We start from the raw sequence: 27,116 nt of genomic DNA on the forward strand, positions 1-27,116 counted from the left end.
ATCTTTTTCAGATGATTCACAGGAGTTTGGTGGCACCGTAATTGGAGAGGACGGGCTCGTGGTAATGGCTTGAGCGGGATCAGTGGGATGGTATCAATACATCAAAAACATGGTTTCCACGTGTTTGATGCCATTCCATTTGTTCCGTTCCAGCGATTATTATGAGTCGTCCACCCCTCAGCAGCCTCCACTGGTATGATTAGTATGTTACGTTTGGTATGGTTACATAAGACAAACGGTTACTTAAGGAAAAAGCAAATGTAGGGTGGATGGGTGGGAGTATAATGTGAACTTCTAGCCAATAAAAGGTTGTGAGTTTGAATCTCATCACGGACTATTTAGATAATTAGCAACTTTTCAACTACTTACTTCTTTTTAGCTACTTTGCAACTACTTAGCATGTTAGTTAACCCTTCCCCTAACCTTAACCATTTTAGCTAACACTTCTCCTAACCCTAACCTTAACTCTTTATAATAACTCTTAAACTTAAACCAACCTTAATCCTAACCTTAACCCCAACCCCTAGCCTAGCTAATGTTAGCCAGATAGCTAGAATTCGTAACATATAATATGAATTGTTATAACGTTAGCTAGCTAGCTAACAGTACGTACAAAATTTGAAACACATCATATCTGAAAATGTAGCTAGTTAGACTCATACCTGTATGCATGGATGAACGCTTCTGCCTCTCTATCACGGTTGCCCTTAGTTTAAAGATGTAATCCTGAGACAACAGCCGTTATGTGTTCTCTCTTCAACTCCCTCCGCATTTTTGCAATGAAACAGCAGAATTTTCTGCATCTCCTTAGCTATCATACTCTGTTTCCACTGGGCGTTCCACTGATTTCAAAACTTGGTCAACTTCTTCTGTGACAACATCACTATTGATTTACATTTCTTCCTCATCACTGTCATCAGTGAAGGTGCATTGGTGGTTCAGTGGTAGAATTCTTGCCTGCCAAGCGGGAGACCAGGATTTGATTCCCGGCCAATGCATGTTCCATTTGGGGTGGCAGTTAGTCTAGTGGTTAGAGTGTTGGGCCAGTACCCAAAAGGTTTCTGGATCAAATCCCTGAGCTGATAAGGTACAAACCTGGCATTCTGATTCTGAACAAGGCAATTGACCCACTGTTCCCCAGCAGGCATGTCATTGTAAATAATAATTTGTTCTTAACTGACTTGCCTAGTAAAGTAAAGGTTAAAATAAATAAATGTCTGGTTCAATGAAAAATATTTTTTTACCTAAATCAGGGATTTATTCATCTTCTGATTCATTTTCCGGGAGAATCAACACAGAACAATTGTCCTCCAGAAAGTGAAGAGCAGTGGCAACACATTTAAAGTTCTTTATGATATCTTTCAAAAAAGCACATCTTGACTCGTGAGAAGGTTCATGTCTTTTTCCGCTGCTAAATTAATAAATGTTTACCTCTCCTTTTTTATTTTATTTAACAAGGCAAGTCAGTTAAGAAGAAATTCTTATTTTCAATGACAGAACGACAGTTTTACCTTGTCAGCTCAGGGATTTGATCTTCCAACCTTTCAGTTACTGGTCCAATGCTCTAACCGCTAGGCTACCTGCCATCCCCTGTTAAGTAATTGATTGTATATTGTTTTCTCTTTATTCAACATGCCTGCCACTCACCCACGCTCCCTTCATCCACACAATATTTCATTTTCCCTACCAGCCCGCTGCACGGTTATCCACAGGCTAACCACCTTAGTGCATCACCAATTAGCGATAGCAGTAAAGGTCTTTGCAGATTGTACATCGAATTCAGTCTTTTACTATTATGAAGTCACACTGTGCAATGTCACCAAATAATTTTTTGATGACAACCTGGCCAGATTGTACGATTGCTTCAGTTCTGTCTTCACATTCTGCGATTGGCATGTCAGCCAGCGCAGGCTACGTCAAGAAGCAGTGCATTTGATCTGTGCATGTTCCAGCACCAACACCGCAAGCCTTTCTCTCTGTGCTTATGTGCAAGTGAAGTGAGTTAGAATCTTAGTATCTTAGAAATATCTTAGAAATCTTAACATCTTAGAAATACTTTTCACGTACAAAATGTACATATATGCTTACCCAAAACAAGATGGTTGCTAGTGTCAGAAGGTGCATTTATCATAATCAGATATTTATCAAAACCTGATTTCAGTTGTGTCATGTAAACAAGATTATTAGGGAAATAGTTCTTCTTGCAGAGCATGTACACGTTTAAATTGAGCTATCATATTAATCTATTCACAATAGTGATATTATTGTGTTAATACTTGTGTTAATACTCATTGTGTTCCAATTAGTCAGTCAGAGGGATGGACTCGTAAAACCAGTCACTCACACCAAAAAATTCAGCCACACACACCAAAAAAAATCTGCCACACACAACAATAAATTCAGCCACACACACCAAAAAAAATCTGCCACACACAACAATAAATTCAGCCACACACACCAAAAAAAATCTGCCACACACACCAAAAAATTCAGCCACACACACCAAAAAAAATCTGCCACACACACCAAAAAAATCAGCCACACACACCAAAAAAATCAGCCACACACACCAAAAAAATCAGCCACACACACCAAAAAATTCAGCCACACACACCAAAAAAATCAGCCACACACACCAAAAAAATCTGCCACACACACCAAAAAAATCAGCCACACACACCAAATAAAATCAGCCACACACACCAAATAAAATCAGCCACACACACCAAATAAAATCAGCCACACACACCAAATAAATTCAGCCACACACACCAAAAAAATCAGCCACACACACCAAAAAAATCTGCCACACACACCAAAAAAATCAGCCACACAGACCAAAAAAATCAGCCACACACACCAAATAAAATCAGCCACACACACCAAATAAAATCAGCCACACACACCAAATAAAATCAGCCACACACACCAAATAAAATCAGCCACACACACCAAATAAAATCAGCCACACACACCAAATAAAATCAGCCACACACACCAAATAAATTCAGCCACACACACCAAAAAAATCAGCCACACACACCAAAAAAATCTGCCACACACACCAAAAAAATCAGCCACACAGACCAAAAAAATCAGCCACACACACCAAATAAAATCAGCCACACACACCAAATAAAATCAGCCACACACACCAATAAAATCAGCCACACAGACCAAAAAAATCAGCCACACAGACCAAAAAAATCAGCCACACACACCAAAAAATTCAGCCACACACACCAAAAAAATCAGCCACACACACCAAATAAAATCAGCCACATAGACCAAAAAAATCAGCCACACACACCAAAAAAATCAGACCCTGTCACACTGAACAAGCCAAGACCTCCGACAATCTTTTATGACCTAAGAATTTACCCTTGACGTGGAAATGTTGTCCTTAAGGGGTAGATTACAGCTATTTGACAAGACCAGTAGGATCTTTTTCTTTTTACAATGTACGAAATACAAATATAAAACTTGTATAATCCTACATCTTTATTGATGTGAAAGCACACAAATGTGTGTGAAAGGGATAGACAAAAACATGGGATTTTGTCATAGATGAGAAAATCAAATCAAATTTGATAAGTTAGTTAGTTCTTGTTGTCCAGGTGGGAGAGGGCAGTGTGGAGTGCAAAAGAGATCATCTGTGGATCTGTTAGGGCAGTATACAAATTGGAGTGGGTCTAGGGTTTCTGGGAAAATGTTGATGTGAGCCATGATCAGCCTTTCAAAGCAATTCATTGCTACAGACGTGAGTGCTACGGGTCGGTTGTCATTTAGGCAGGTTACCTTAGTGTTCTTGGGAACATGGACTATGGTGGCCTGCTTAAAACATGTTGGTATTACAGACTCGGACAGGGAGAGGTTAAAAATGTCAGTGAAGACTCTTGCCAGTTGGTCAGCGCATGCTTGCAGTACAGGTCCTGGTAATCCGTCTGGCCCTGCGGTCTTGTGAATGTTGACCTGTTTAAAGGTCTTCCTCACATTGGCTGCAGAGAGCGTAATCAAACAGTCGTCCGGAACAGCTGGTGCTCTCATGCATGTTTCCGTGTAATTTAAATCGAAGCGAGCATAGAAGTAGTTTAGCTCGTCTGGTAGGCTCATGTCACTGGGCAGCTCTCAGCTGTGCTTCCCTTTGTAGTTTGTAATGATTTGCAAGCCCTGCCACATCCGACGAGTGTCGGAGCCAGTGTAATACGATTCGATCTTAGTCCTGTATTGATGCTTTGCCTATTTGATGGTTCGTCGGAGGGCATAGCGGGACTTCTTATAAGCTTCCGGGTTAGAAAAAAAGCAGCAGCTCTAGCCTTTAGCTCAGTGTGGATGTTGCCTGTAATTCATGTCTTCAACCATGTCTGGTTGGGGTATGCACATACGGTCACTGTGGGGACGACGTCCTCAATGCACTTATTGATGAAGCCAATGACTGATGTGGTGTACTCCTCAATGCCATCGAAAAACAAGCTTTGTCTGACGTAACGTTAGTAAGTAGCCTAGTCAAGGATGCGATAATCATGCAATATTGGCATTCTACACTTGAGACACACCAAGTGAAGTGGAACAAAAGTAAACCTTGAATTTGGATGTTTCAGTGTGTCCCTCTGGTGGTCAAGTTGACCTATTTTTAAAAAATGCCATTTGTTTGTGGACAACAAGTTTAAGATCTTTGATAAGTGGATGCAGAATTTATTAGGAGGAAATTATCAGGTTAGCACAGGGCTAAATGTGCCAGGTTATGAAATGGGAAAAGCTAACAGCTAAAAACGACTGAAATTATGTTAATGGACTGATGCTTAAAATTAACTAAAACTAACGTTTTTCAAATATTAGCAAGGATGGTCTATTCTGTGTCTGGAACACTGCTCCATCAAGCTCAACAGACCAGATCTGACTAAAGGACTTGACTTGTGTTTTCAGAGGCTGAGGCTGACACACACTCTCTCTCTAAGACAAGAAAATAGGTATGATTGCTGTGACTTTACAGAATAGAGGGTGAATCAGAAAGGAAGGGAGAGAGCGAAAGAGCAGGAGGAAGACAAAGAGGAAGAAAATGCAAACACGGTGGACACATCTAAAGTGCTGCTTCATAAATTCATTCTGGTAGTGGCCGGGGTTCAATTTCTAGGTCCTGAGAGATCCCAGCCAGCAGTGGCTGCCAAAGGGGAAACAGAGTGGAGAAATTTAGCAGCCCGTCCAAAGCTGGAGGCTGGAATCATGAGCCTGCTCTGTTTTTGAGGTAAGTCAGGGCTGGGCCTCAGTTAAAGCATGGTGGACTCCATAGCTACACCCTCCTTTCTCCTTCCCTCTCACAGGCCTGAGACGGATACTTTCAACACCCCCATGGGAAAAGGAGTATTCAGCCAACCACCACCCCCCAAATAACATATTTTAAGTAAGAGCTCTTTTCATAGAATGATAATTACTAATATCGCCAGGAATGTGCCGTTTTATAAATAGAGAGCCCAAAAGGAGTGAGGAAATATTTGTTTTTCTCTGTTTTTCTTTAATCTTACACTTCAGTTCCAGATAGCTAGTCTTGTTTATATTGTAGCTAGGGTTTTATTGCCATTTGCTTTGGGACCAAGGTACCCAGAATGCTCTCAGCAAGTGGAGACTTACTAGCTCCTTTAGGGACTTTAGGTGATCAACTTTAAGGGTTTTATCTGGACCCTCTAATAGTGTTGGGAGTCAAATGTGTGAGGAATGTGTTGTCAGCAGGCCTCTACAATTGTGCAAAATTGTTACATTACATCAAACTTCCTTAAACTCAGACCAGCGCCCCTTCCATGCTTGACCATTATCATCATCATCATTAAGATCATCATCATCATCATCATATCCATCGTCAGCACTTTCATATTTAGAGTACTACGTTTTCTCTTCATATGGGAACAGTCAGTATAAATGGTTATGTGTTTTCTCCTTCTCCTTTCGCAATTATTGCGTGGATCATATTTCTGTTTAGGTCATTTTTACGTGCTTTAGGAATCATATAAATCACATTTAAAAGTCATATACACCTCATTATACCCCTGAAAATATAATTCAGCCACTGGAGAATATTCAGACCTCGTTTGTGGTGTAAACATGTCTTTACTTATCCAGATTAACTCCACGTCTCAAGTTACCCCCTTTTCTCCCAATGCCCCTCAACACTACATTGCCTTTATGAAAAGCCAATCCAGCCTCCCCAAGTGGTCATGCTATATTTTCTCTTAATTAGACTGTTTCAATTCATTAACTTCTAATGCATTCATGCTCAAATTACAGCAATTAAACATTTTTCTATATGCGTGTATGTTACAGTGGAGGGAGTGTGTGTGTATGTTTTTCTTTGTGTGTGTGCTTCTGTGTGTGTGCATGCACGTATGCATGGGCGTGTTTGTATGTGTGTATGTGTGTGTTTGTGTTTGTGTGTGTGTGCTGCATGGGCATCTGGTGGGGAAGTGGGAGCCCAAGGCCACAGGCAGGCAGGCAAACAGTGAGAGCCATCCCGTCCATCACGCCGGTTATTAGGGAGACCACCGGTGAACCAGGGCCTTTTGGTGGGCTTAATAACAACAGGGATGTGAGAGCTGGGGCACAGGAAGAAGGGCCAGACAGGCCGGTGCTGAGAAAGCACTTTTCACTCAGTCAGTTAGTCAGTGAAGTAGGGTAAGAGAGGCCCTCACTGTAAAAAACAATGACAGCTCCTATTTAGTCTCTGAATTGAAAAACTCCTATGGCTAACTTCCAGATGACATGCCCAACTCAATACAATCACTTCTTTAGGATATTAATAACACTAACAAAACAAGTAATGCCACGTTTTCTGTACTACAATGATGCTGAATATTATTTATAATAATAATACTAAATAATACAAATACAAGTAGTACTACTACTACTGCTACTACTAATACAATAATAGCACTGTATAGTGCAGTAGAGTACAGCACTACTACCAAAATAAAGTTATCTCTCTCTTCTGCTAGCAATAGCCCCTATGTAATGCCCCATTTGACAGTGGAGATTTGAGACCACACGTGTTTTTACTGCGCATCAACATGGGAGGCTTTTACTTTACTGCCCAGGGTTTATTATGCCACAGTTTAAACGTGGCTCAGGTTTCGCTCCACAATTGCTTCACTGCACCGTATCCACTCCACACTCTCTGACCAGAGCGCAAAGTGCTAGGCTATAGTCTGAAAAACGGCCTTAGAGTGAATTGAGAGGTGAAACAGGAGAGAGTCTGTGGCAAGAGTAAACTGTTAGAGGGATCAAAGGATGGAGAATTGAAAAGAGGAGTCCTGGTTTTGAAGGCTAAACTAATCTAGAACTCTAAGATTTGTTGTTCTTAACCTAGGCCCAAGCATTGGGTGATTGAAAGCTAAACCAGAAAAAGGCTCTGTAGCAGGAAGGTGTATTAGGTAACTCCAAGGTAAGTTAGATATAGGTTTTCTAGGCCAGAGCTTTGCAGCTGTGTTTATTAACTATGCTGCATGGGGTGAAATGCCAGGAGAGCATGCCCTTTACCCCTCCAATTCCTCAGGGAGATGATCGATGTTCCTGAGCTCTGCTGTAGTAGTCCCAAGCTGGACCTATGGTATGGGAGGATGGTGGAGGATTGGGGGAGTGTTACCCCAAAGGTCAAGTGTCAAATGGGTCAAGGCAAGTTGAGCCAAACTATTTTCTACTATAAACTCTGTCTAGCAACCGATAAATATTATTAATTTATCGGCTAATTGAGGTTGGACACTAGTAAGGGCCCCTCCGCCTCAAGTAACCCCTTAGCTGGTTAAAATGGCCCTAAGGCTGAGACAGATTTACAGTTGAGCATAGAGAGACATGAAACGGGAGACATTAAACCAATGTTTTTCAATCACCTTGAGTACTGTAATTACCAAAGGGGGAAAGAGCAAGTGAGTGTAATTCAAACCCACCTGTGGAATCACAGTTAAAGAATGTCCAACCCTTTATGCACTACAAAGGCGCATTCATTCATTTCAAATCACCATAGTTCACAATATGCCACAAAATATGCCACACTTTTTTAACCCTCATACTACCAACATATTTTACATACATGGATTACCAACTGGGGGTCATTATTAACTATTGGAAAAAGCAACAATCATAGCAAAATATCAAGTTAATTCTTATCAAAACATCTAAATAATGTTATCTAAATAATGTTATCTGAAGTAAAAAATGACCCAAAAAGGTACCATACTTTAACAAAATGACAGTTAATATGTATATTCTGTAAAACAAAAATGGACATTTTTCCCTTAAATAATAAGCAACTTTTTTCCAAACTACAATCCACATTAGTACTAAAGATGATTTACCATCATTTGATTGTAGTATCATTTTGCTTTTAGAATTTTGAAGTAAATAAAAATGTTATCGTTGTTGTGGTAAAAACGAATGCCATTTAAAGGGTCAGTACACCAAAATTTGCAATATACTTAATTTTATTGACAAAAAGTGGCAAAAATGTTGCAGCACTATGTTTAAATTTAGAGCATGCTGATTTTATTTGTTTGCCCAAGTTTAATAAATCTATTTATTTTTATTATTTTTATTGTTATTATTGTTTGACATAAAAGACAGTAAAAACACTAGCAAATTAGCTCAAAGGGATTTCCACACATAATAGAGAGATATTTGTGATCGTACACAATTGTGAGCAAGGCTTGAAATGATTATGTTTTAGTTTCTGTATTACAGTTCTGCCAAGTATTAATACCACGAACAGACTTTTATGAGCTATTTTGACTGCACAGTCGCATACAGTATATGTAAGGTCATTCTGATTTTGTACAAGGTCATACCTAGGTCTAACCAGTTAAAATCATAGACAATCACTGATACAGGTCCCTCTCTACATATGATAATATTGTCTCCAGAGAAACCGGGATTCAAATAAATGCTTTTTGAGATTTGCCCGAGAATAACTACTTTTCAGAGAATACACACTACAGCTCTCTGTGTAGATTCAGAGTGTATTTTAGTTCTGCATTGCAGGTCTATCAAGTAGTTATACCATTGGCAGACCTTGTATACCATTGACAGATTTTTATATGCACCAAAGGTAATTTGGGAATAGAGAAGAACAGTCTTAGGTGAGTAGATAGGGAGCTTTATCTCTGTAGATGATCTGTCTACCTGGACAATCTCTGTAGATGATCTGTCTATCTGGACAATCTCTGTAGATGATCTGTCTACCTGGACAATCTCTGTAGATGATCTGTCTACCTGGACAATCTCTGTAGATGATCTGTCTATCTGGTAGATGATCTGTCTAATCTCTGTAGATGATCTGTCTATCTGGACAATCTCTGTAGATGATCTGTCTATCTGGACAATCTCTGTAAATGATCTGTCTATCTGGACAATCTCTGTAGATGATCTGTCTACCTGGACAATCTCTGTAAATGATCTGTCTATCTGGACAATCTCTGTAGATGATCTCTGTGAGATGATCTGTCTATCTGTCTATGGACAATCTCTGTAGATGATCTGTCTATCTGGACAATCTCTGTAGATGATCTGTCTACCTGGACAATCTCTGTAGATGATCTGTCTATCTGGACAATCTCTGTAGATGATCTGTCTACCTGGACAATCTCTGTAGATGATCTGTCTATCTGGACAATCTCTGTAGATGATCTGTCTACCTGGACAATCTCTGTAGATGATATATCTGGACAATCTCTGTAGATGATCTGTCTACCTGGACAATCTCTGTAGATGATATGTCTATCTGGACAATCTCTGTAGATGATCTGTCTACCTGGACAATCTCTGTAGATGATCTGTCTATCTGGACAATCTCTGTAGATGATCTGTCTACCTGGACAATCTCTGTAGATGATCTGTCTACCTGGACAATCTCTGTAGATGATCTGTCTACCTGGACAATCTCTTGTAGATGATCTGTCTACCTGGACAATCTCTTGTAGATGATCTGTCTGTCTGGACAATCTCTGTAGATGATCTGTCTACCTGGACAATCTCTTGTAGATGATCTGTCTACCTGGACAATCTCTTGTAGATGATCTGTCTACCTGGACAATCTCTGTAGATGATCTGTCTACCTGGACAATCTCTGTAGATGATCTGTCTATCTGGACAATCTCTGTAGATGATCTGTCTACCTGGACAATCTCTGTAAATGATCTGTCTACCTGGACAATCTCTGTAGATGATCTGTCTATCTGGACAATCTCTGTAGATGATCTGTCTACCTGGACAATCTCTTGTAGATGATCTGTCTACCTGGACAATCTCTTGTAGATGATCTGTCTATCTGGACAATCTCTGTAGATGATCTGTCTACCTGGACAATCTCTGTAGATGATCTGTCTACCTGGATAATCTCTGTAGATGATCTGTCTACCTGGACAATCTCTGTAGATGATCTGTCTACCTGGACAATCTCTGTAGATGATCTGTCTATCTAGACAAACTCTGTAGATGATCTGTCTACCTGGACAATCTCTGCTGATGATCTGTGTACCTGGACAAGATCACTGATACAGGTCCCCGTCCACACTCTGCTGGTATGGATAACATGTTAGTATGTCTCCAGAGAAAACTAGGGTCAAATTAAGGTCTTATCTATCAAATTACTATAGGCGGAATTAGGTGTTTTTGGCTGGAGTCAATATGATCCCAAAGGACTTGAATGTTTTAAAATGTCCGTATTGATACAGAAACATAAAACAATGATTTAGATTTATTAGGAACAAGTTGATTGACAAAGTCATGAACATTTTGAATAATTTATTAAAGATTCTTTAGGCTATGATAGAAAATATGCATCTGGGATCAATATACGATCAGTGGGGAGAGCAATATTCTTTAAAAAATGTATACCTTATTACTCATTTTATAGTTTCAAACCAAAATAACTGAAGTTTTGAGGAGCTAGATATTGTCCAAACTGTTTGTTGTGTATTGAGAGCTCATAGAGCAGACATCAGCTCTGCTATGAGAGACACAGTGAATATTAAGTGTAATGATGCTTACCCACATAAAACCCCTGACCAGACCAGCATCCTTCAACATGATCAGCAGGAGCATTTTCCAAAGAAACGTTTCATTTTTATTTACCATGAAGACATGGAAACAGAGCCAGAAAGAACTAGGGAAAATAAATATAACAGAGGAGCACATTTATATACAGTTGAAAAATTCAGAGAATAGAATTTATATTATGACAATATAATATCTTGTATCAAATTATATTTTATGACATTTCATTATCACATTTCAGGTTCAATGTAATTTACAGTGCACCATTTAGGTACTAGCATGCATTTACATTATAACATTTCCATTGGAACCTTCTACTACAGTATGCATAACATATCTCATGCTGACGCTGTTGCTGTCTCAGTCTCCATTGGAGGTGGTAGTGTTAGGTACTATTAGCATCAGGGCAGTTTCCCCAGGGCAGTCAGTCACTGCTGAGTTCCCAGGATGAAGAAGCACCCTGACCCATTCTGCCTTCATCCATCATGACTAAACTGATTGAGGCAGATCTCACAGCAAGATTAGTCAAATAAATAAGTCATGCGTTACCACTGTGGTGAAAAAAAGATATATATATATATATATATATATATATATATATATATTATCTTGTATTATGTTTTTACATCTAAAATATTGATAAAAAATACACAAAATAAAGAAACATCCTGATGACATTTCTATTTGATAAAGTTGTTTAATAGATACTTTATTGATGATTGATGACCATAGAATTGGCCCTCTGGCTATTTTGCTTTGGGTCTAACTGATTATGGCTGCAATCCATATGTATCCCTCTGTGATTTCTAAAATCAAAACTATACATTTCCTGTTGTCACACATTGTGACGCGTCTATTTGTCTGAACATTGTGTTTCCCCTGTCTCATTGTGATCTGGAACATAAGTGGGTGTTTGGGCCCTGCTGAATTCTGGGAATCTGGAGCTGTTGTCTGTAGGGTCTCAGCGGTTCCTTACTCGCTCTTGGCAGAACTTCATAAGAGAACTCATGCAGCTCAAATATTTTGGCTTCAAATGATCTAAGAAAACACATTCCCACTGGGCGGACAGAAGTGGATGTGGAGTGTTATATTCTATATGTCTAAGAAAACACATGTGGGCGGACAGAAGTGGGTGTCTATGTGCGTTTGTGTGTGTGTGTGTGTGTGTGTGTGTGTGTGTGTGTGTGTGTGTGTGTGTGTGTGTGTGTGTGTGTGTGTGTGTGTGTGTGTGTGTGTGTGTGTGTGTGTGTGTGTGTGTGTGTGTGTGTGTGTGTGTGTGTGTGTGTGTGTGTGTGTGTGTATGTGTTTGTGTATGTGTGAGATGTGGAGTGTTATATTCTATATGTCCATGACTTGAATGTCTCCATCAGCTCCAGATCCTACTTCTGCATAGCTACCATCCAAGAGACTCAAACATGTACTGTAGCTGGTACGCATGGAGTTGACTTTCTTATTGTTTGACTCTGCAAACATTGTTTTGCTGTTTGTACGAATTTAGCAATGATTATTGTTTTAGTGAGAAAATGTTTCTGACTTATTCTTGAAACCTGTATACAGAGTTTGATTGAATAGTCCCATAGTTTCCCCCTCCTTCCTCAGTCCGGCCGTGGGAGAAAGCCCAGAAGCCTTGTACAACGACAAGTCAAAGCGATCCATTTTCACCCATGATCCCAACCCCATTACACAACTCTTTTAATTTACAAGCTTCAGTACGGGACTGTGGGCCCGTGGCCAAAAAAACTCTATTGGAATGTCAGTTTATCAACAGAAAACGTAAGAAGTTACACAAATGGGCCTGTTGGGTGGGTGTTGTGTGCAGAGTAATACACGACCACCCTGGCTCTCTCTGTCTCCCTAAGTCTTACCCTGAGGCCAGAAAACAACCTAGCTGCTCCACCACTGAACTCTCCCATTGCTAAACCCTGAATAAAACATCTGATAGCAAGTCCACTGATCTCACCAAAAGCCAGCTCCGAACCAGAAAAACAACCAGACAGATCTCCACACTCTCCCCACGAGGTCCACTGATCTCTCCAAAAGCCAGCCCCGAACCAGAAAAACAACCAGACAGAAAAACAACTCCACTCCACTCTCCCCACGAAGTCCACTGATCTCTCCAAACGCCAGCCCCGAACCAGAAAAACAACCAGACAGATCTCCACACTCTCCCCACGAAGTCCACTGGTCTCTCCAAACGCCAGCCCCGAACCAGAAAAACAACCAGACAGATCTCCACACTCTCCCCACGAAGTCCACTGGTCTCTCCAAACGCCAGCCCCGAACCAGAAAAACAACCAGACAGATCTCCACACTCTCCCCACGAAGTCCACTGGTCTCTCCAAACGCCAGCCCCGAACCAGAAAAACAACCAGACAGATCTCCACACTCTCCCCACGAAGTCCACTGGTCCCTCCAAACGCCAGCCCCGAACCAGAAAAACAACCAGACAGATCTCCACACTCTCCCCACGAAGTCCACTGGTCTCCAAACGCCAGCCCCCAGAACCAGAAAAACAACCAGACAGATCTCCACACCACTGGTCCCCAAACGCCAGCCCCGAACCAGAAAAACAACCAGACAGATCTCCACACTCTCCCCACGAAGTCCACTGGTCTCTCCAAACGCCAGCCCCGAACCAGAAAAACAACCAGACAGATCTCCACACTCTCCCCGCCACCCCGAACCAGAAAAACAACCAGTCCACTGGTCTCCAAACGCCAGCCCCGAACCAGAAAAACAACCAGACAGATCTCCACACTCTCCCCACGCCACTGGTCCCCGAACCAGAAAAACAACCAGACAGATCTCCACACTCTCCCCACGAAGTCCAATAATAACTCCTTTCCATTACCAATGAATTCTATAAGAGACAAAGCTGGCCAGTAACGAGGTGACTGCCTGCAGCCTGAGTTGAATTCTACTCCACCAACCCTGGTAAATCCTGATCAGGGATACAGTATATAAATCTTTTTGCCATAGAGAACAGTAATATAGTAGTGAGAAGAGACAGGAAAACAAGGAATGAGGAGGTACTTAATTAAGCAAAATTATTTCAACTAAATTACATTATAATAAGTGTTTGAATTGAACCCCATTTCATATTATACGGTTGAGTTTATTTGCACTTCACAAATCATTACAAAGTAGTTGAATAAATCATTTGCAATGTATACCAGAGGATCTTTAAATTGTCATATGTACACTCTTTTTTTAATATAATATTTGGAATATCATAAGAACATCCAAATGGATATTTACTCAATTAAAAATAGCTGAAAACAATTATAGATATATTCAAACAGTATGATACTGCTGTTTGTTGCAGGATTATAACAATGTCTATGATTATTAAACAGACAATATCAGCATTATATCAGCAGAATGGGCACATACTGGTTGAATCGACGTTGTTTCCACATCATTTCAATTAAATTACATTCAACCAATGTGGAATAGACGTATTGACTTCTGTGCCCATTTATTACTTTAGTAGTTGTAAAAATAGTTCAAAGATAATAAGTGCCCTTTTTTAGATATCTATTTATTTCAAGCTCAAAGCCTTTTTTCAATTATTATTATTATTTCAAAATACCAAAGTTAGGTTTTTTTTTTTAATAGAATAGTTAATACAATAAATTGAAAGTACAATCTATATTTCTTCATTGATTTTATATATTGAAAGGTAATTGTCCATGATAACAGAAGAGCAATCACTCACATGTATAATTGACATTTCATAGCAAATAGTTAAGCTCAAACCAATGTCATGTCTGAAACTTTATTTACTACTCCTAATGTATTTTCTACATAAAACAATATTTTACAGCATTACAGATGTCTTTCTGGTCCTTATTGTTAATAAAAGTAGGTTTATTTAGGAATGAATGGAAGGACATAAGCCTATGAATGTGGCTGAAACCATGATGTGTTTTTATAGTTTTCGTGGGATGATATGAGCTCAATGATCTTTTAGGGTTGTTTAGGATCCTACATTTATAAAGTTACGATACGGCCCGAACGGGTTTCTTTGTGCCAGCGCTCAGACACTGGAGAGATAAAAGTATGGCCACAGCTGAGGCACATTGATGGAACTATAGGGTCTTGAGCAGGTGTCTGATCAACTCCTACTTTACTCTCATTTAATTGAATCTTCATTTAAAAACAACTCATGACTTCAATATGGTTTTGGTAGAGTACGGTATAACAACAGTTTACCACAGTGCACAGATTCACTTTTTCCGTTCTGTCCTTTGTTGAAGTTCCCATGTTCCCCGGGGTTTTAAAAACATACTGTACTTATTTTTAAGAGGTAGAAGCTATCTATATCACTGTGTGCTTGTGGTTCATTTGAAGCTAATTATCAGGTTGATGCATGCTTTTAGTGGGCTTGTTTGATGACAAGAAGCAGGTATAGTGGATTTAGCTAGGAAGGAAAATCTCATGAAGTCAATCAGGCGAGAGTAGACGACATTGTAGTCTACATTATTGCAAGAGAAAAATAAAACAGTGGACGCTGAGGAAAAGCAGTCTCCGGAATGTTCCTTGAACGTTTATTTTCGGGAGCAATTTAGTCGAGATCAGAATTTATGGCTTTACTGTTTTCTCATTGAATTGGAACTAACTGTATATGTCTGTATGTCTGTGTGTATATGTGCGTGTGTGCATCTGTGTGTGTGTGCATCTGTGTGTGCGTGCATCTGTGTGTGCATCTGTGTGTGCGTGCATCTGTGTGTGTGTGTGCATCTGTGCAAGGGGTGCATGGGTTTGTGTCCTCATACCCACCCTTCATCTTTCTCCTCTACACAGACAGGTGGGGGGGAATGTCATGGCTGGAAGGACAGAGAATGTCATAGCTGATGAGACAGAGATATCATCACAGAGATTATGGCTAATTGGTTCACACTGCCAAAAGCAACACCTTTCAACTGCAGGTACTCACAAAACAAAAGGCTTATTATTTCCCTCTAACTCTCTTGGTCTCACAGAAACTCTTTCTCTATTTCCTTGGACAATTCTGATGCTAATTGTTACTTATTTTCTGCAGTTCACAACACAGTCATACTGCTAGAGCTTCATGAGGGAACAGGTACATCAACACCAGGTCTGGCTACATTACATGGTCACCTTCAATGCACCTCTTGTTCTAGGACAGTGTAGACCAGGGTGGACCTGCGTGGACCACGGTGGGGCACAAACATGCAAACATTTCCAAGTCTAAACTCAATCAAGCGTTCCAGCATGCGCATAAATAACTAGCATGCCTTCCGATTAACATCGAACTCCACCAGCAGTGTCTGTCTAATCGCCACTGTCCCTCTCTGTCCTGTAGTATTCACACATATTCTCACCACTGTTAGCTTTGGCATACCCAGAGAAATGCACTGAGACCTTTGCACTGAGCGTATACCTCATGCAGCCTGGTGGTGTTAATTGGCCTATTTTATTGGCCACTGCTACAGACCCTTTATTCCCCAGCCACGCCCACCCAAATGCCCTTGTTAAGGAAAATAAAACCACAGCAAACTCCAAGCATTCAAACCTCGGTCCAGCTAGCTAGCACACAAAAAAGCCTCCAATGACTCTTGCCACTGTTGAGGCTGGTGAAACCCTTTTTTTTTCTTGGTTTGAATTTGGTGAAAGATGATTACGCTGTCTGTCAATCATTAACCAGAAGCTGACTACTTCACTAAAATATCAAAACATAACCAAGTAAACTAGACACCCACACTAACAGAGTAGTAGAGGTAATGCACTTCTCTTAATAACATCTCTAAAGCAGCATTGCTTTCACCAAGATTCTTAGTTCCTACGGCAACCACGTACAGTAACACAAATACAGGTGTGTGTGTCTGTGTGTATGTGGGGGGAGGGGGTATGCTACCCTCAGACTGCCTACAGATGCAGCACAACAGATTTCTGTGCTCTCTCTCTGTTTCTCTCCAGGTATACGTCAGGACCTCAAGGACTGTGATTGAATGTACAGTACTGTATACCCACCTCTCGTTAACCCGGCTGCCCCTGGTCTCAGGGGTCCAGCTTGTAACAGGTCCTTGCAAAACCTGTGGAGGAGATGACATCATTTCCTTCTCATGAGGGCAATGAAGTGTGGCAACTGTATGGTAACTCCCTCCCCAGTTCCTCCCGCCCTACCTGCCATTTATTGAAAACGGTGATGTCATGCAGATGTTAATTCACCCCAACAGGCTAAGTACTGTAAAGTACCCCTGAGGCCTGTGGCAGGTGACTCCACTCCTAGCTTTACTAAAGACCCCAGCTGAGTCGTAATACACATACACCAGCTTTTCTTTCAGAAAAGACAGCAGGTATTTATTTTTTCGCCCAGACTTGTATGGTTTGAGATGAGATCTTTTCCAGTGCACACAGTATATCAGGCAGCATTTCGACTGCTGCCCTGCATGCTCCACTCACACTGATTGTCTTTATCCTCACATTATGACACATTGTGTTCCGTTAAGAAGCGCTCTCTGCCTTGCACTGCCCAGAGGCTATGAGATGTCACCAGCTCATGTGGATGTGCATTAGACCCAGCCACTGACAGGATAGTGAGCCTACAGGGCCTTTACCAGAGGAGGAGTGCTGATCTAGGATAAGGTCCCCGCTGTCTTATCCGTTATGATCTGAAAGGCAAAACTGATCATAGATCAACACTCCTACTCTGAGACACTGAATGAAGACAGGCCCAGGTCTTCTAAGGGAATCGATGCAGGTTATATATAGAGCGTGGTTAACATGGAGAACATATGATGTATTACTAAGCCACTGATAAAGGGTCTCCTTTTGGTTATGAGACAGACTTTTTTATTCTTTATGTTAGTAAATATGAACTCTTGCAATGATTTTCATGTCCTGCTTTAATTGACTCATCCTGACCACCAGTGTTGACCCCCCCAAGGTTGTGTTCAAAGGGGCTCAATGGTAGCCACTTCTAATGGGGTCTGACACCAAGACATATAGGGGCATATCAAGGGAAAGAAAACACGCCTGTTCCTCTATGCAACACGTTAAGCAGAAAGGAAACAGAGAAAGTAGGCGTCTTAAAATTCTCCATAAGAAGCAATGAATCATGAAATATGTGTGTAGCAATGCCACTTTGATGTCATATGGCCATTTTACATTTCACACTCTGAAGCCAATGAGTGGACAACACATTAGCCCTTTCCCGACCTCAAAAAGATATAAGCAGTTTCTTCACACCAACCACACATGCACGCACTCACACACACACACACACACACACACACACACACACACACACACACACACACACACACACACACACACACACACACACACACAACACACACACACACACACACGTGCACACGCACACAGGCTTACACACACACACACACACCCCTGGCACCGCTCCTCAAAGCAGACCTATCAGTCACAGAGGCTTACTGGCCCAGGCCGGTCTGCTACTGTCATTATTTACGGTGGCTCCGCTGTTCTTGAAGGGTGCAAAGTGTTTCTAATAAAGGGTTTAGGGTTTCCTCGTCTCATCTGTGCAACTAAAGAATCTCAGTCTCCTGACAGTGAATGGGGTCGCAGGACCCTCCCTAAAACAACGGCTTGGGGTGGGGGTGGGGGAGGGAGGGAGGGAGGGGCATCTGCCTGAAACAGAGACAGAGAGAGGTACACCTACTCACACCTCACACCTACTGTGATGGTCAGGGCCTAAACCACACATCTTGGAATATACAAGGTCTGAGGTCATCTGCCTTCCTCAACGAATGTATAAATACAGACATTGTCATCGTACACGAAACATGGTATAAAGAAGATGGACCCACTGTTTGCCCTCTAGGTTACAGAAAGCTGGTAGTTCCATCCACCAAACTACCGGGTGTGAAACAGGGAAGAGACTCCCTGTATGCTAATTACACAACCTCGACAACATAACCAACAAAAGAAACTCCTGCAGCTCTGTCTGACGCTGGGTATGTACATAGTGAATGGTAGGCTTCAAGGGGACTCCTACGGTAGGTACACCTATAGCTCATCTCTTGGCAGTAGTACTGTAGACTACTTTGTCACTGATATCAACCCAGAGTCTCTTAGAGGGTTCACAATCAGCCTACTGACACCCCTATCAGATCACAGCAAAATCACATTCTACCTGAAAAGAGCAATAATAAATCATGAGGCAATAGAAAAACTAAACAGTAAATTTGACCTTTCAGCTTCCCTTTCAAATCTAAAAATGTCAAGCAGTCAACTTAAGAAAATGAACAATAATGACAAATGGTTTGATGAAGAATGTAAAAACCTAAAGAAGAAATTGAAAAACCAATGCAACCAAAAACATAGAGATCCAGAAAACCTGAGCCTACACCTTCACTATATGGTGACTCACTAAAACAATACAGAAATACATTGTGGAAAAAGAAGGAATCAGCTTAATGTAATTGAAGAAAATTATGGGAAAATTGGAAAACTCTAAACAAACAACAACACAAAGAGTTATTTATCCAAAAAAGAGGTGTAGATAAACCACTTCAGCAATCTTATTGTCTCTATAACAAAAAAACAAACAGCAAAAACAAATACATAATGAAATTCAAAAATTAGAATCAACTAAGACCTCCAGAACCCACTGGGTTCTCTAATTGCTTTGAATGAGCTTCAGGACAAAATACAAACCATGCAAACCAAAAAGGCCTGTGGTGTTGATGGTATCCTAAATTAAATTATCAAAAACTCTTTAACATCATCCTCAGCTCTGGCATCTTCCCCAATATTTGGAACCAATGACTGATCACCCCAACCCATAAAAGTGGAGACAAACTAGGGAAAATCCTCATCATTAACAGCAGAATCTTATCTTAATCTTAATCTTAAAACAATATACTGAGCAAATGTCAAATTGGCTTTTGCCAAATTACTGTACGACAGACCACGTAATCACCCTGCACACCCTAAGTGACAAACAAACCAAAACAAAGGCAAAGTCTTATCATGCTTTGTTGATTTAAAAAATAAGCTTTTGACTCAATTTGGCATGAGGGTCTGTTATACAAATTGATGTACTCAAACAGGTCAAATGTCTACTATTTGGTGATGATCTGGTTCTTCTGTCCCCAACCAAGGAGGGCCTACAGAAGCACCTAAATCTTCTCGGATGGGGCCACAGTGTCTCCTGACCCCTCCTGTCTCAGCCTCCAGTATTTATGCTGCAGTAGTTTATGTGTCGGGGGGCTGGGGTCAGTTTGTTATATCTGGAGTACTTCTCCTGTCCTATTCGGTGTCCTGTGTGAAGCTAAGTGTGCGTTCTCTAATTCTCTCCTTCTCTCTTTCTTTCTCTCTCTCGGAGGACCTGAGCCCTAGGACCATGCCCCAGGACTACCTGATGATGCTGTCCCCAGTGGCCATGCTGCTGCTCCAGTTTCAACTGACCTGAGCCCTCCTTGTCCCAGGACTCCACATGATGACTGGTCCCCATCCACCTGGCTGCTGCTCCCAGTTTCAACTGTTCTGCCTTACTATTATTCGACCATGCTGGTCATTTATGAACATTTTAACATCTTGGCCATGTTCTGTTATAATCTCCACCCGGCACAGCCAGAAGAGGACTGGCCACCCCACATATGCTCTACTACCTAATTCTCTCTTCTTTTCATTTACATTTACTTTAAGTCATTGGCTAGAGCAGAGTGTCGCTACTTAGGACCTGGTGCTTTCAGACATCCAGATAACAGCCACTTTACAATAAACTACACCTTTACGAAGCCCTAGGTATTTACCTGACATGATGACTCCTGTGGCTGTCCCCAGTCCACCTGACTGTGCTGCTGCTCCAGTTTCAAGGCTGTTCTGCCTTAGAGCCTGGAGGTATGAGGTACAGCTCCGTAGGCAAGCACCATGCTGGTCATTTATGAACATTTGAACATCTTGGCCATGTTCTGTTATAATGCTGTCCACCCGGCACAGCCAGAAGAGGACCAGAAGGGACTCCCACCCCACATAGCCTGGTTCCTCTCTAGGTTTCTTCCTAGGTTTTGGCCTTTCTAGGGAGTTTTTCCTAGCCACCGTGCTTCTACACCTGCATTGCTTGCTGTTTGGGGTTTTAGGCTAGGTTTCTATACAGCACTTTGAGATATCAGCTGATGTACGAAGGGCTATATAAATACATTTGATTTGATTTGATTTGATTCTGCACAGATTCTGTCAGACCTGGGCAAAAAAAATACAAAAATAATGGTCATCCAAAAAAGGTCCAGTTGCCAGGACCACAAATGCAAATTCCATCTAGACAGCGTTGCCGTAGAGTACACAAAAAAAACTATACATACCTCTGCCTAAACATCAGCGCTACAGGCAACTTCCACAAAGCTGTGAACGATCTGAGATAAAAGGCAAGAAGGGCTTTCTATGCCATCAAAAGGAACATTAAATTCAACATACCAATTAGAATCTGACTAGAAATACATGAATCAGTTATAGAACCAATTTCCCTTCGTGGTTGTGAGGTCTGGGGTTCGCTCACCAACCAAGAATTCACTAAATGGGACAAACGCCAAATTAAGTCTCTGCATGCAGAATTCTGCAAAAATATCCTCAGTGTACAACGTAGAACACCAAATAATGAATAAAATATCCTCTGTGTACAACGTAGAACACCAAATAATGAATAAAATATCCTCTGTGTACAACGTAGAACACCAAATAATGAATCAAATATCCTCTGTGTACAATGTAGAACACCAAATAATGAATAAAATATCCTCTGTGTACAACGTAGAACACCAAATAATTAATAAAATAACCTCTGTGTACAACGTAGAACACCAAATAATGAATAAAATATCCTCTGTGTACAACGTAGAACACCAAATAATGAATAAAATATCCTCTGTGTACAACGTAAAACACCAAATAATGAATAAAATATCCTCTGTGTACAACGTAGAACACCAAATAATGCACGCAGAGCAGAATTAGGCCAATACCCGCTAATTATCAAAATCCAGAAAAAAATTATACAACCACCTAAAAGGAAGCAATTCCCAAACCATAAATAATCCATCACCTACAGAGATATGAACCTGGAGAAGAGCCCCCTAAGCAAGCTGGTCCTGGGGCTCTGTTCACGAATACAAACAGACCCCACAGAGCCCCAGGACAGCAAGACAATTAAATCCAACCAAATCGTGAGAAAACAAAAGATAATTAATTGACATTGGAAAGAATTTACAAAAAACAGAGCAAACTAGAATGCTATTTGGCACTAAACAGAGAGTATATAGTGGCAGAATATCTGATCACTGTGACTGACCCAAAATTAAGGAAATCTGTACAGACTCAGTGAGCATAGCCTTGCTATTGAGAAAGGCCGCCGAAGGCAGACCTTTTTTATTTATTTATTTCACCTTTATTTAACCAGGTAGGCTAGTTGAAAACAAGTTCTCATTTACAACTGCGACCTGGCCAAGACAAAGCATAGCAGTGTGAACAGACAACAGTGTGAACAGACAACACAGAGTTACACATGGAGTAAACAATAAACAAGTCAATAACACAGTAGAAAAAGAAAAAGAGTCTATATACATTGTGTGCAAAAGGCATGAGGAGGTAGGCGAATCATTACAATTTAGCAGATTAACACTGGAGTGAAATGATCAAATGGTCATGTACAGGTAGAGATACTGGTGTGCAAAAGAGCAGAAAAGTAAATAAATAAAAACAGTATGGGGAGGAGGTAGGTAAATTGGGTGGGCTATTTACCGATGGACTATGTACAGCTGCAGCGATTGGTTAGCTGCTGAGATAGCAGATGTTTAAAGTTGGTGAGGGAGATGGTGAGGTAGATAAAAGTCACCTGGCCCCCAAAATGAGGTGAAAACTGAGCTGCACTTTCTAACATCCTGCCAAATGTATGACCATATTACAGTAGATACACATATTTCCCTCAGATTACACAGACCCACAAAGAATTAGAAAACAAATCCAATTTTGATAAACACCCATATCTATTGGGTGAAATACCACAGTGTGCAATCACAGCAGCAACATTTGTCACCTGTTGCCACAAGAAAATGGTAACCAGTGAAGAACAAACAACATTGTAATTACAACCAATATTTATGTTTATTTATTTTCCCTTTTGTAATTTAACTATTTGCACATCATTACAACACTGTATATAGACATAATATGACATTTGAAGTGAGTGTAATGTTCATTTTTTATGATCTATTTCACTTGCTTTGGCAATGTTAACATGTGTTTCCCATGCCAATAAAGCCCCTTAAATTGAATTGAATTGAGAGAAAGAGAGAGGTACTGTATAGACAGTTAGAGAAAGAAAGAGAGAGTTACTGTATAGAGAGGTAGGGGTAGAGAGAGAGAGAGAGAGAAAGAGAGAGAGAGAGAGAGAGAGAAAGAGAGAGTTACTGTATAGAGAGGTAGAGAGAGAGTGAGAGAGAGAGAGAGAGAGAGAGAGAGGTACTGTATAGAGAGGTAGAGAGTGAGAGAGAGAGAGAGAGAGAGAGAGAGAGAGAGAGAGAGAAAGAGAGAGTTACTGTATAGAGAGGTAGAGAGAGAGTGTGAGAGAGAGAGAGAGAGGTACTGTATAGAGAGGTACTGTATAGAGAGGTATATAGAAAGAGAGAGAGAGAGAGGTACTGTATAGAGAGGTAGATAGAAAGAGAGCGAGAGAGAGGTACTGTATAGAGAGGTAGAGGGAGAGAGAGAGAGAGAGAGAGAGAGAGAGAGAGAGAGAGAGAAAGAAAGAGAGAGTTACTGTATAGAGAGGTAGAGAGAGAGAGAGAGAGAGAGAGAGAGAGAGAGAGAGAGAGAGAGAGAGAGAGAGAGAGAAAGAGAGAGGTACTGTATAGAGAGAGAGAGAGAGAGAGAGAGAGAGAGAGAGAGAGAGAGAGAGAGAGATAGAGAGAGAGAGTATCTACAGCTCTGTATATAAAATAATATGACATTTGTCTTTATTCTTTTGGAACTTTTGTGAGTGTAATGTTTACTGTTAATTTTTATTTTTTGTTTCACTTTTGTTTATTATCTATTGCACTTGCTTTGGCAATGTAAACACATGTTTCCCATGCCAATAAAGCCCTTAAATTGAATTGAATTTGAATTGAAGAGAAAGTATGAGGAGGAGAGAGACAGAGAGCGAGGTGGAGGGTATAATGACAGACGTGGGGAATAAATAACATCAGAGCTCTGGCATCCATGTGTGAAACAAGAGTGGCTATTAGGGCCTTGCTGTTAGAGCAGAACAGATCGGCGGTGAGGAGGCCAGGCAGTACAGCCAGGCGATAATATTTCACAGGTAAGGAGATGTCCACACGATAACACCCGATAGCAGGAGGATAGGTGGGGGAATGAGTGAGAGGACACAGGCCCTCTGTCAGCTCCCACCCATAGCTGAGAGGAGATAGCACAGAAGCAGGGAGGTGGAGAGGCAGGGAGGTTGGGAGTTAGGGAGGCTGGGAAGGAAGAGACAGGGAGGCTGGGAAGGAAGAGACAGGGAGGCAGAGAAGCAGAGAGGCAGAAAGACAGGGAGGCTGGTAAGGAAGAGACAGGGAGGCAGAGAAGCAGAGAGGCAGAAAGACAGGGAGGCTGGGAAGGAAGAGACAGGGAGGCAGAGAAGCAGAGAGGCAGAAAGACAGGGAGGCTGGGAAGGAAGAGACAGGGAGGCAGAGAAGCAGAGAGGCAGAAAGACAGGGAGGCAGAGAAGCAGAAAGACAGGGAGGCAGAGAGGCAGAGAGGCAGAAAGACAGGGAGGCAGAGAAGCAGAGAGGCAGAAAGACAGGGAGGCAGAGAAGCAGAGAGGCAGAAAGACAGGGAGGCTGGGAAGGAAGAGACAGGGAGGCAGAGAAGCAGAGAGGCAGAAAGACAGGGAGGCATAGAAGCAGAAAGACAGGGAGGCAGAGAGGCAGAAAGACAGGGAGGCAGAGAAGCAGAGAGGCAGAAAGACAGGGAGGCAGAGAAGCAGAGAGGCAGAAAGACAGGGAGGCAGAGAAGCAGAAAGACAGGGAGGCAGAGAGGCAGAGAGGCAGAAAGGCAGAGAGGCAGAAAGACAGGGAGGCAGAGAGGCAGAAAGACAGGGAGGCAGAGAGGCAGAAAGACAGGGAGGCAGAGAGGCAGAGAGGCAGAAAGACAGGGAGGCAGAGAGGCAGAAAGACAGGGAGGCAGAGAGGCAGAAAGACAGAGAGGCAGAGAGGCAGAAAGACAGGGAGGCAGAGAGGCAGAGAGGCTGAAAGACAGGGAGGCAAAGAGGCAGAAAGACAGGGAGGCAGAGAGGCAGAGAGGCAGAAAGACAGGGAGGCAGAGAGGCAGAGAGGCATAAAGACAGGGAGGCAGAGAGGCAGAAAGACATGGAGGCAGAAAGACAGGGAGGCAGAAAAACAGGGAGGCAGAGAGGAGGGAGGCAGAAAGACAGGGAGGCAGAGAGGAGGGAAGCAGAAAGACAGTGAGACAGAGAGGCAGATAGGCAGAAAGACAAGGAGGCAGAAAGACAGGGAGGCAGAAAAACAGGGAGGCAGAGAGGAGGGAGGCAGAAAGACAGGGAGGCAGAGAGGCAGACACACAGGGAGGCAGAGAGGCAGAAAAACAGGGAGGCAGAGAGGCAGAAAGACAGGGAGGCAGAGAGGAGGGTAGCAGAAAGACAGAGAGGCAGAAAGACAGGGAGGCAGAGAGGAGGGAAGCAGCAAGACAGAGAGGCAGAAAGACAGGGAGGCAGAGAGGAGGGAAGCAGAAAGACAGAGAGGCAGAAAGATAGGGAGGCAGAGAGGAGGGTAGCAGAAAGACAGAGAGGCAGAAAGACAGGGAGGCAGAGAGGAGGGAAGCAGCAAGACAGAGAGGCAGAAAGACAGGGAGGCAGAGAGGCAGAAAGACATGGAGGCAGAAAGACAGGGAGGCAGATAAACAGGGAGGCAGAGAGGAGGGAGGCAGAAAGACAGTGAGAGAGAGAGGCAGGGAAGCAGCAAGACAGTGAGACAGAGAGGCAGGGAAGCAGAGAGGCCAAGAAGGGGGGGTGGAAGTCTGGGAGGCTGTTATTCCCCAGGCTGGATGGTTACAGAGCCAGAATCCATCCTATCCACTATTACCCGGTGCCATGGTGTACACACCAGGTAACCTTTAATTATCAGAGTGGTCATAGATTATCGATGGGATAGAAGCAACGAGGGGATGCTGTATGCTGGAACGATGTGACGTTGGAAACCCAATCGTCCCACAGTCAGAGACAAGATGGGGGCTCTTTGCGGAGCATTTAGCCAACAATGAATATGAAACCTTATCGCCGCCCTCTGTTTTTATCTCCTCAGAGAGCCAGACGGCTATGGAATTAGGAGGTTTAATATTTGATATCGTTGGGGTCATCTCCCATTCATGAGAACTGCGAAAACGTTTTATTTTCCGCCTTTTGTTTTCCCAGACCGTGCCCATAATTTCCACATGACGCATCCCGAGCCCCTGCCCCCTGGCCCCCTGCCACCTGGCCCCCCAGGTCCTGGCCCCCGCTCTCCACCCACTGTCTCTCGTTCTGCTTAACTTGTTTAAGAGCACTGAAACTCCTTTATCGCCAGCATGCTCATCTTCCAACTGCCACTGAAAATACACACACTCAATCTAAGTCATTCCCACTTCTGTTCTCTGTACAGACAGGGAAACAGAGTGCCTTCTGTGTCGCGGCTTATGTCTGTACAAAGTAGAAATTAACGATTTTACAGACAGTTGAAGCAATTCTAATTTCTATGATCCTTTAAGTGTTTTAACCAAGTAGCAGACGCATAACTCTCTGTCTGTGGTGTGAGGCATGGGGTTGACTGCCCTACATGATTTCCCTTTTAGGGTGATTCATTGCTTCGGTAACAAGCACAGTAAGACCGTCCATCTGACTGGGTCCGGGAGGGAGACGACGATGATGTGATGTGAGGTTCCATGTTAAACGGGGTGAGACGAGATGAGCATCACTCCCATCCTGTTCTGTCTGTGAGAAATGAACAGAGAGACAGGAGGACCAACCTATCTAGCCGTGTTAATCAACCACACTCATGCACGCACGCAAACACACACATCACCGTGGGCATACTCTGACACTGAAATCC

Source organism: Oncorhynchus nerka, linkage group LG9b (assembly GCF_034236695.1).
Source record: "Oncorhynchus nerka isolate Pitt River linkage group LG9b, Oner_Uvic_2.0, whole genome shotgun sequence".
In the NCBI taxonomy this organism is placed as follows: Eukaryota; Metazoa; Chordata; class Actinopteri; order Salmoniformes; family Salmonidae; genus Oncorhynchus; species Oncorhynchus nerka.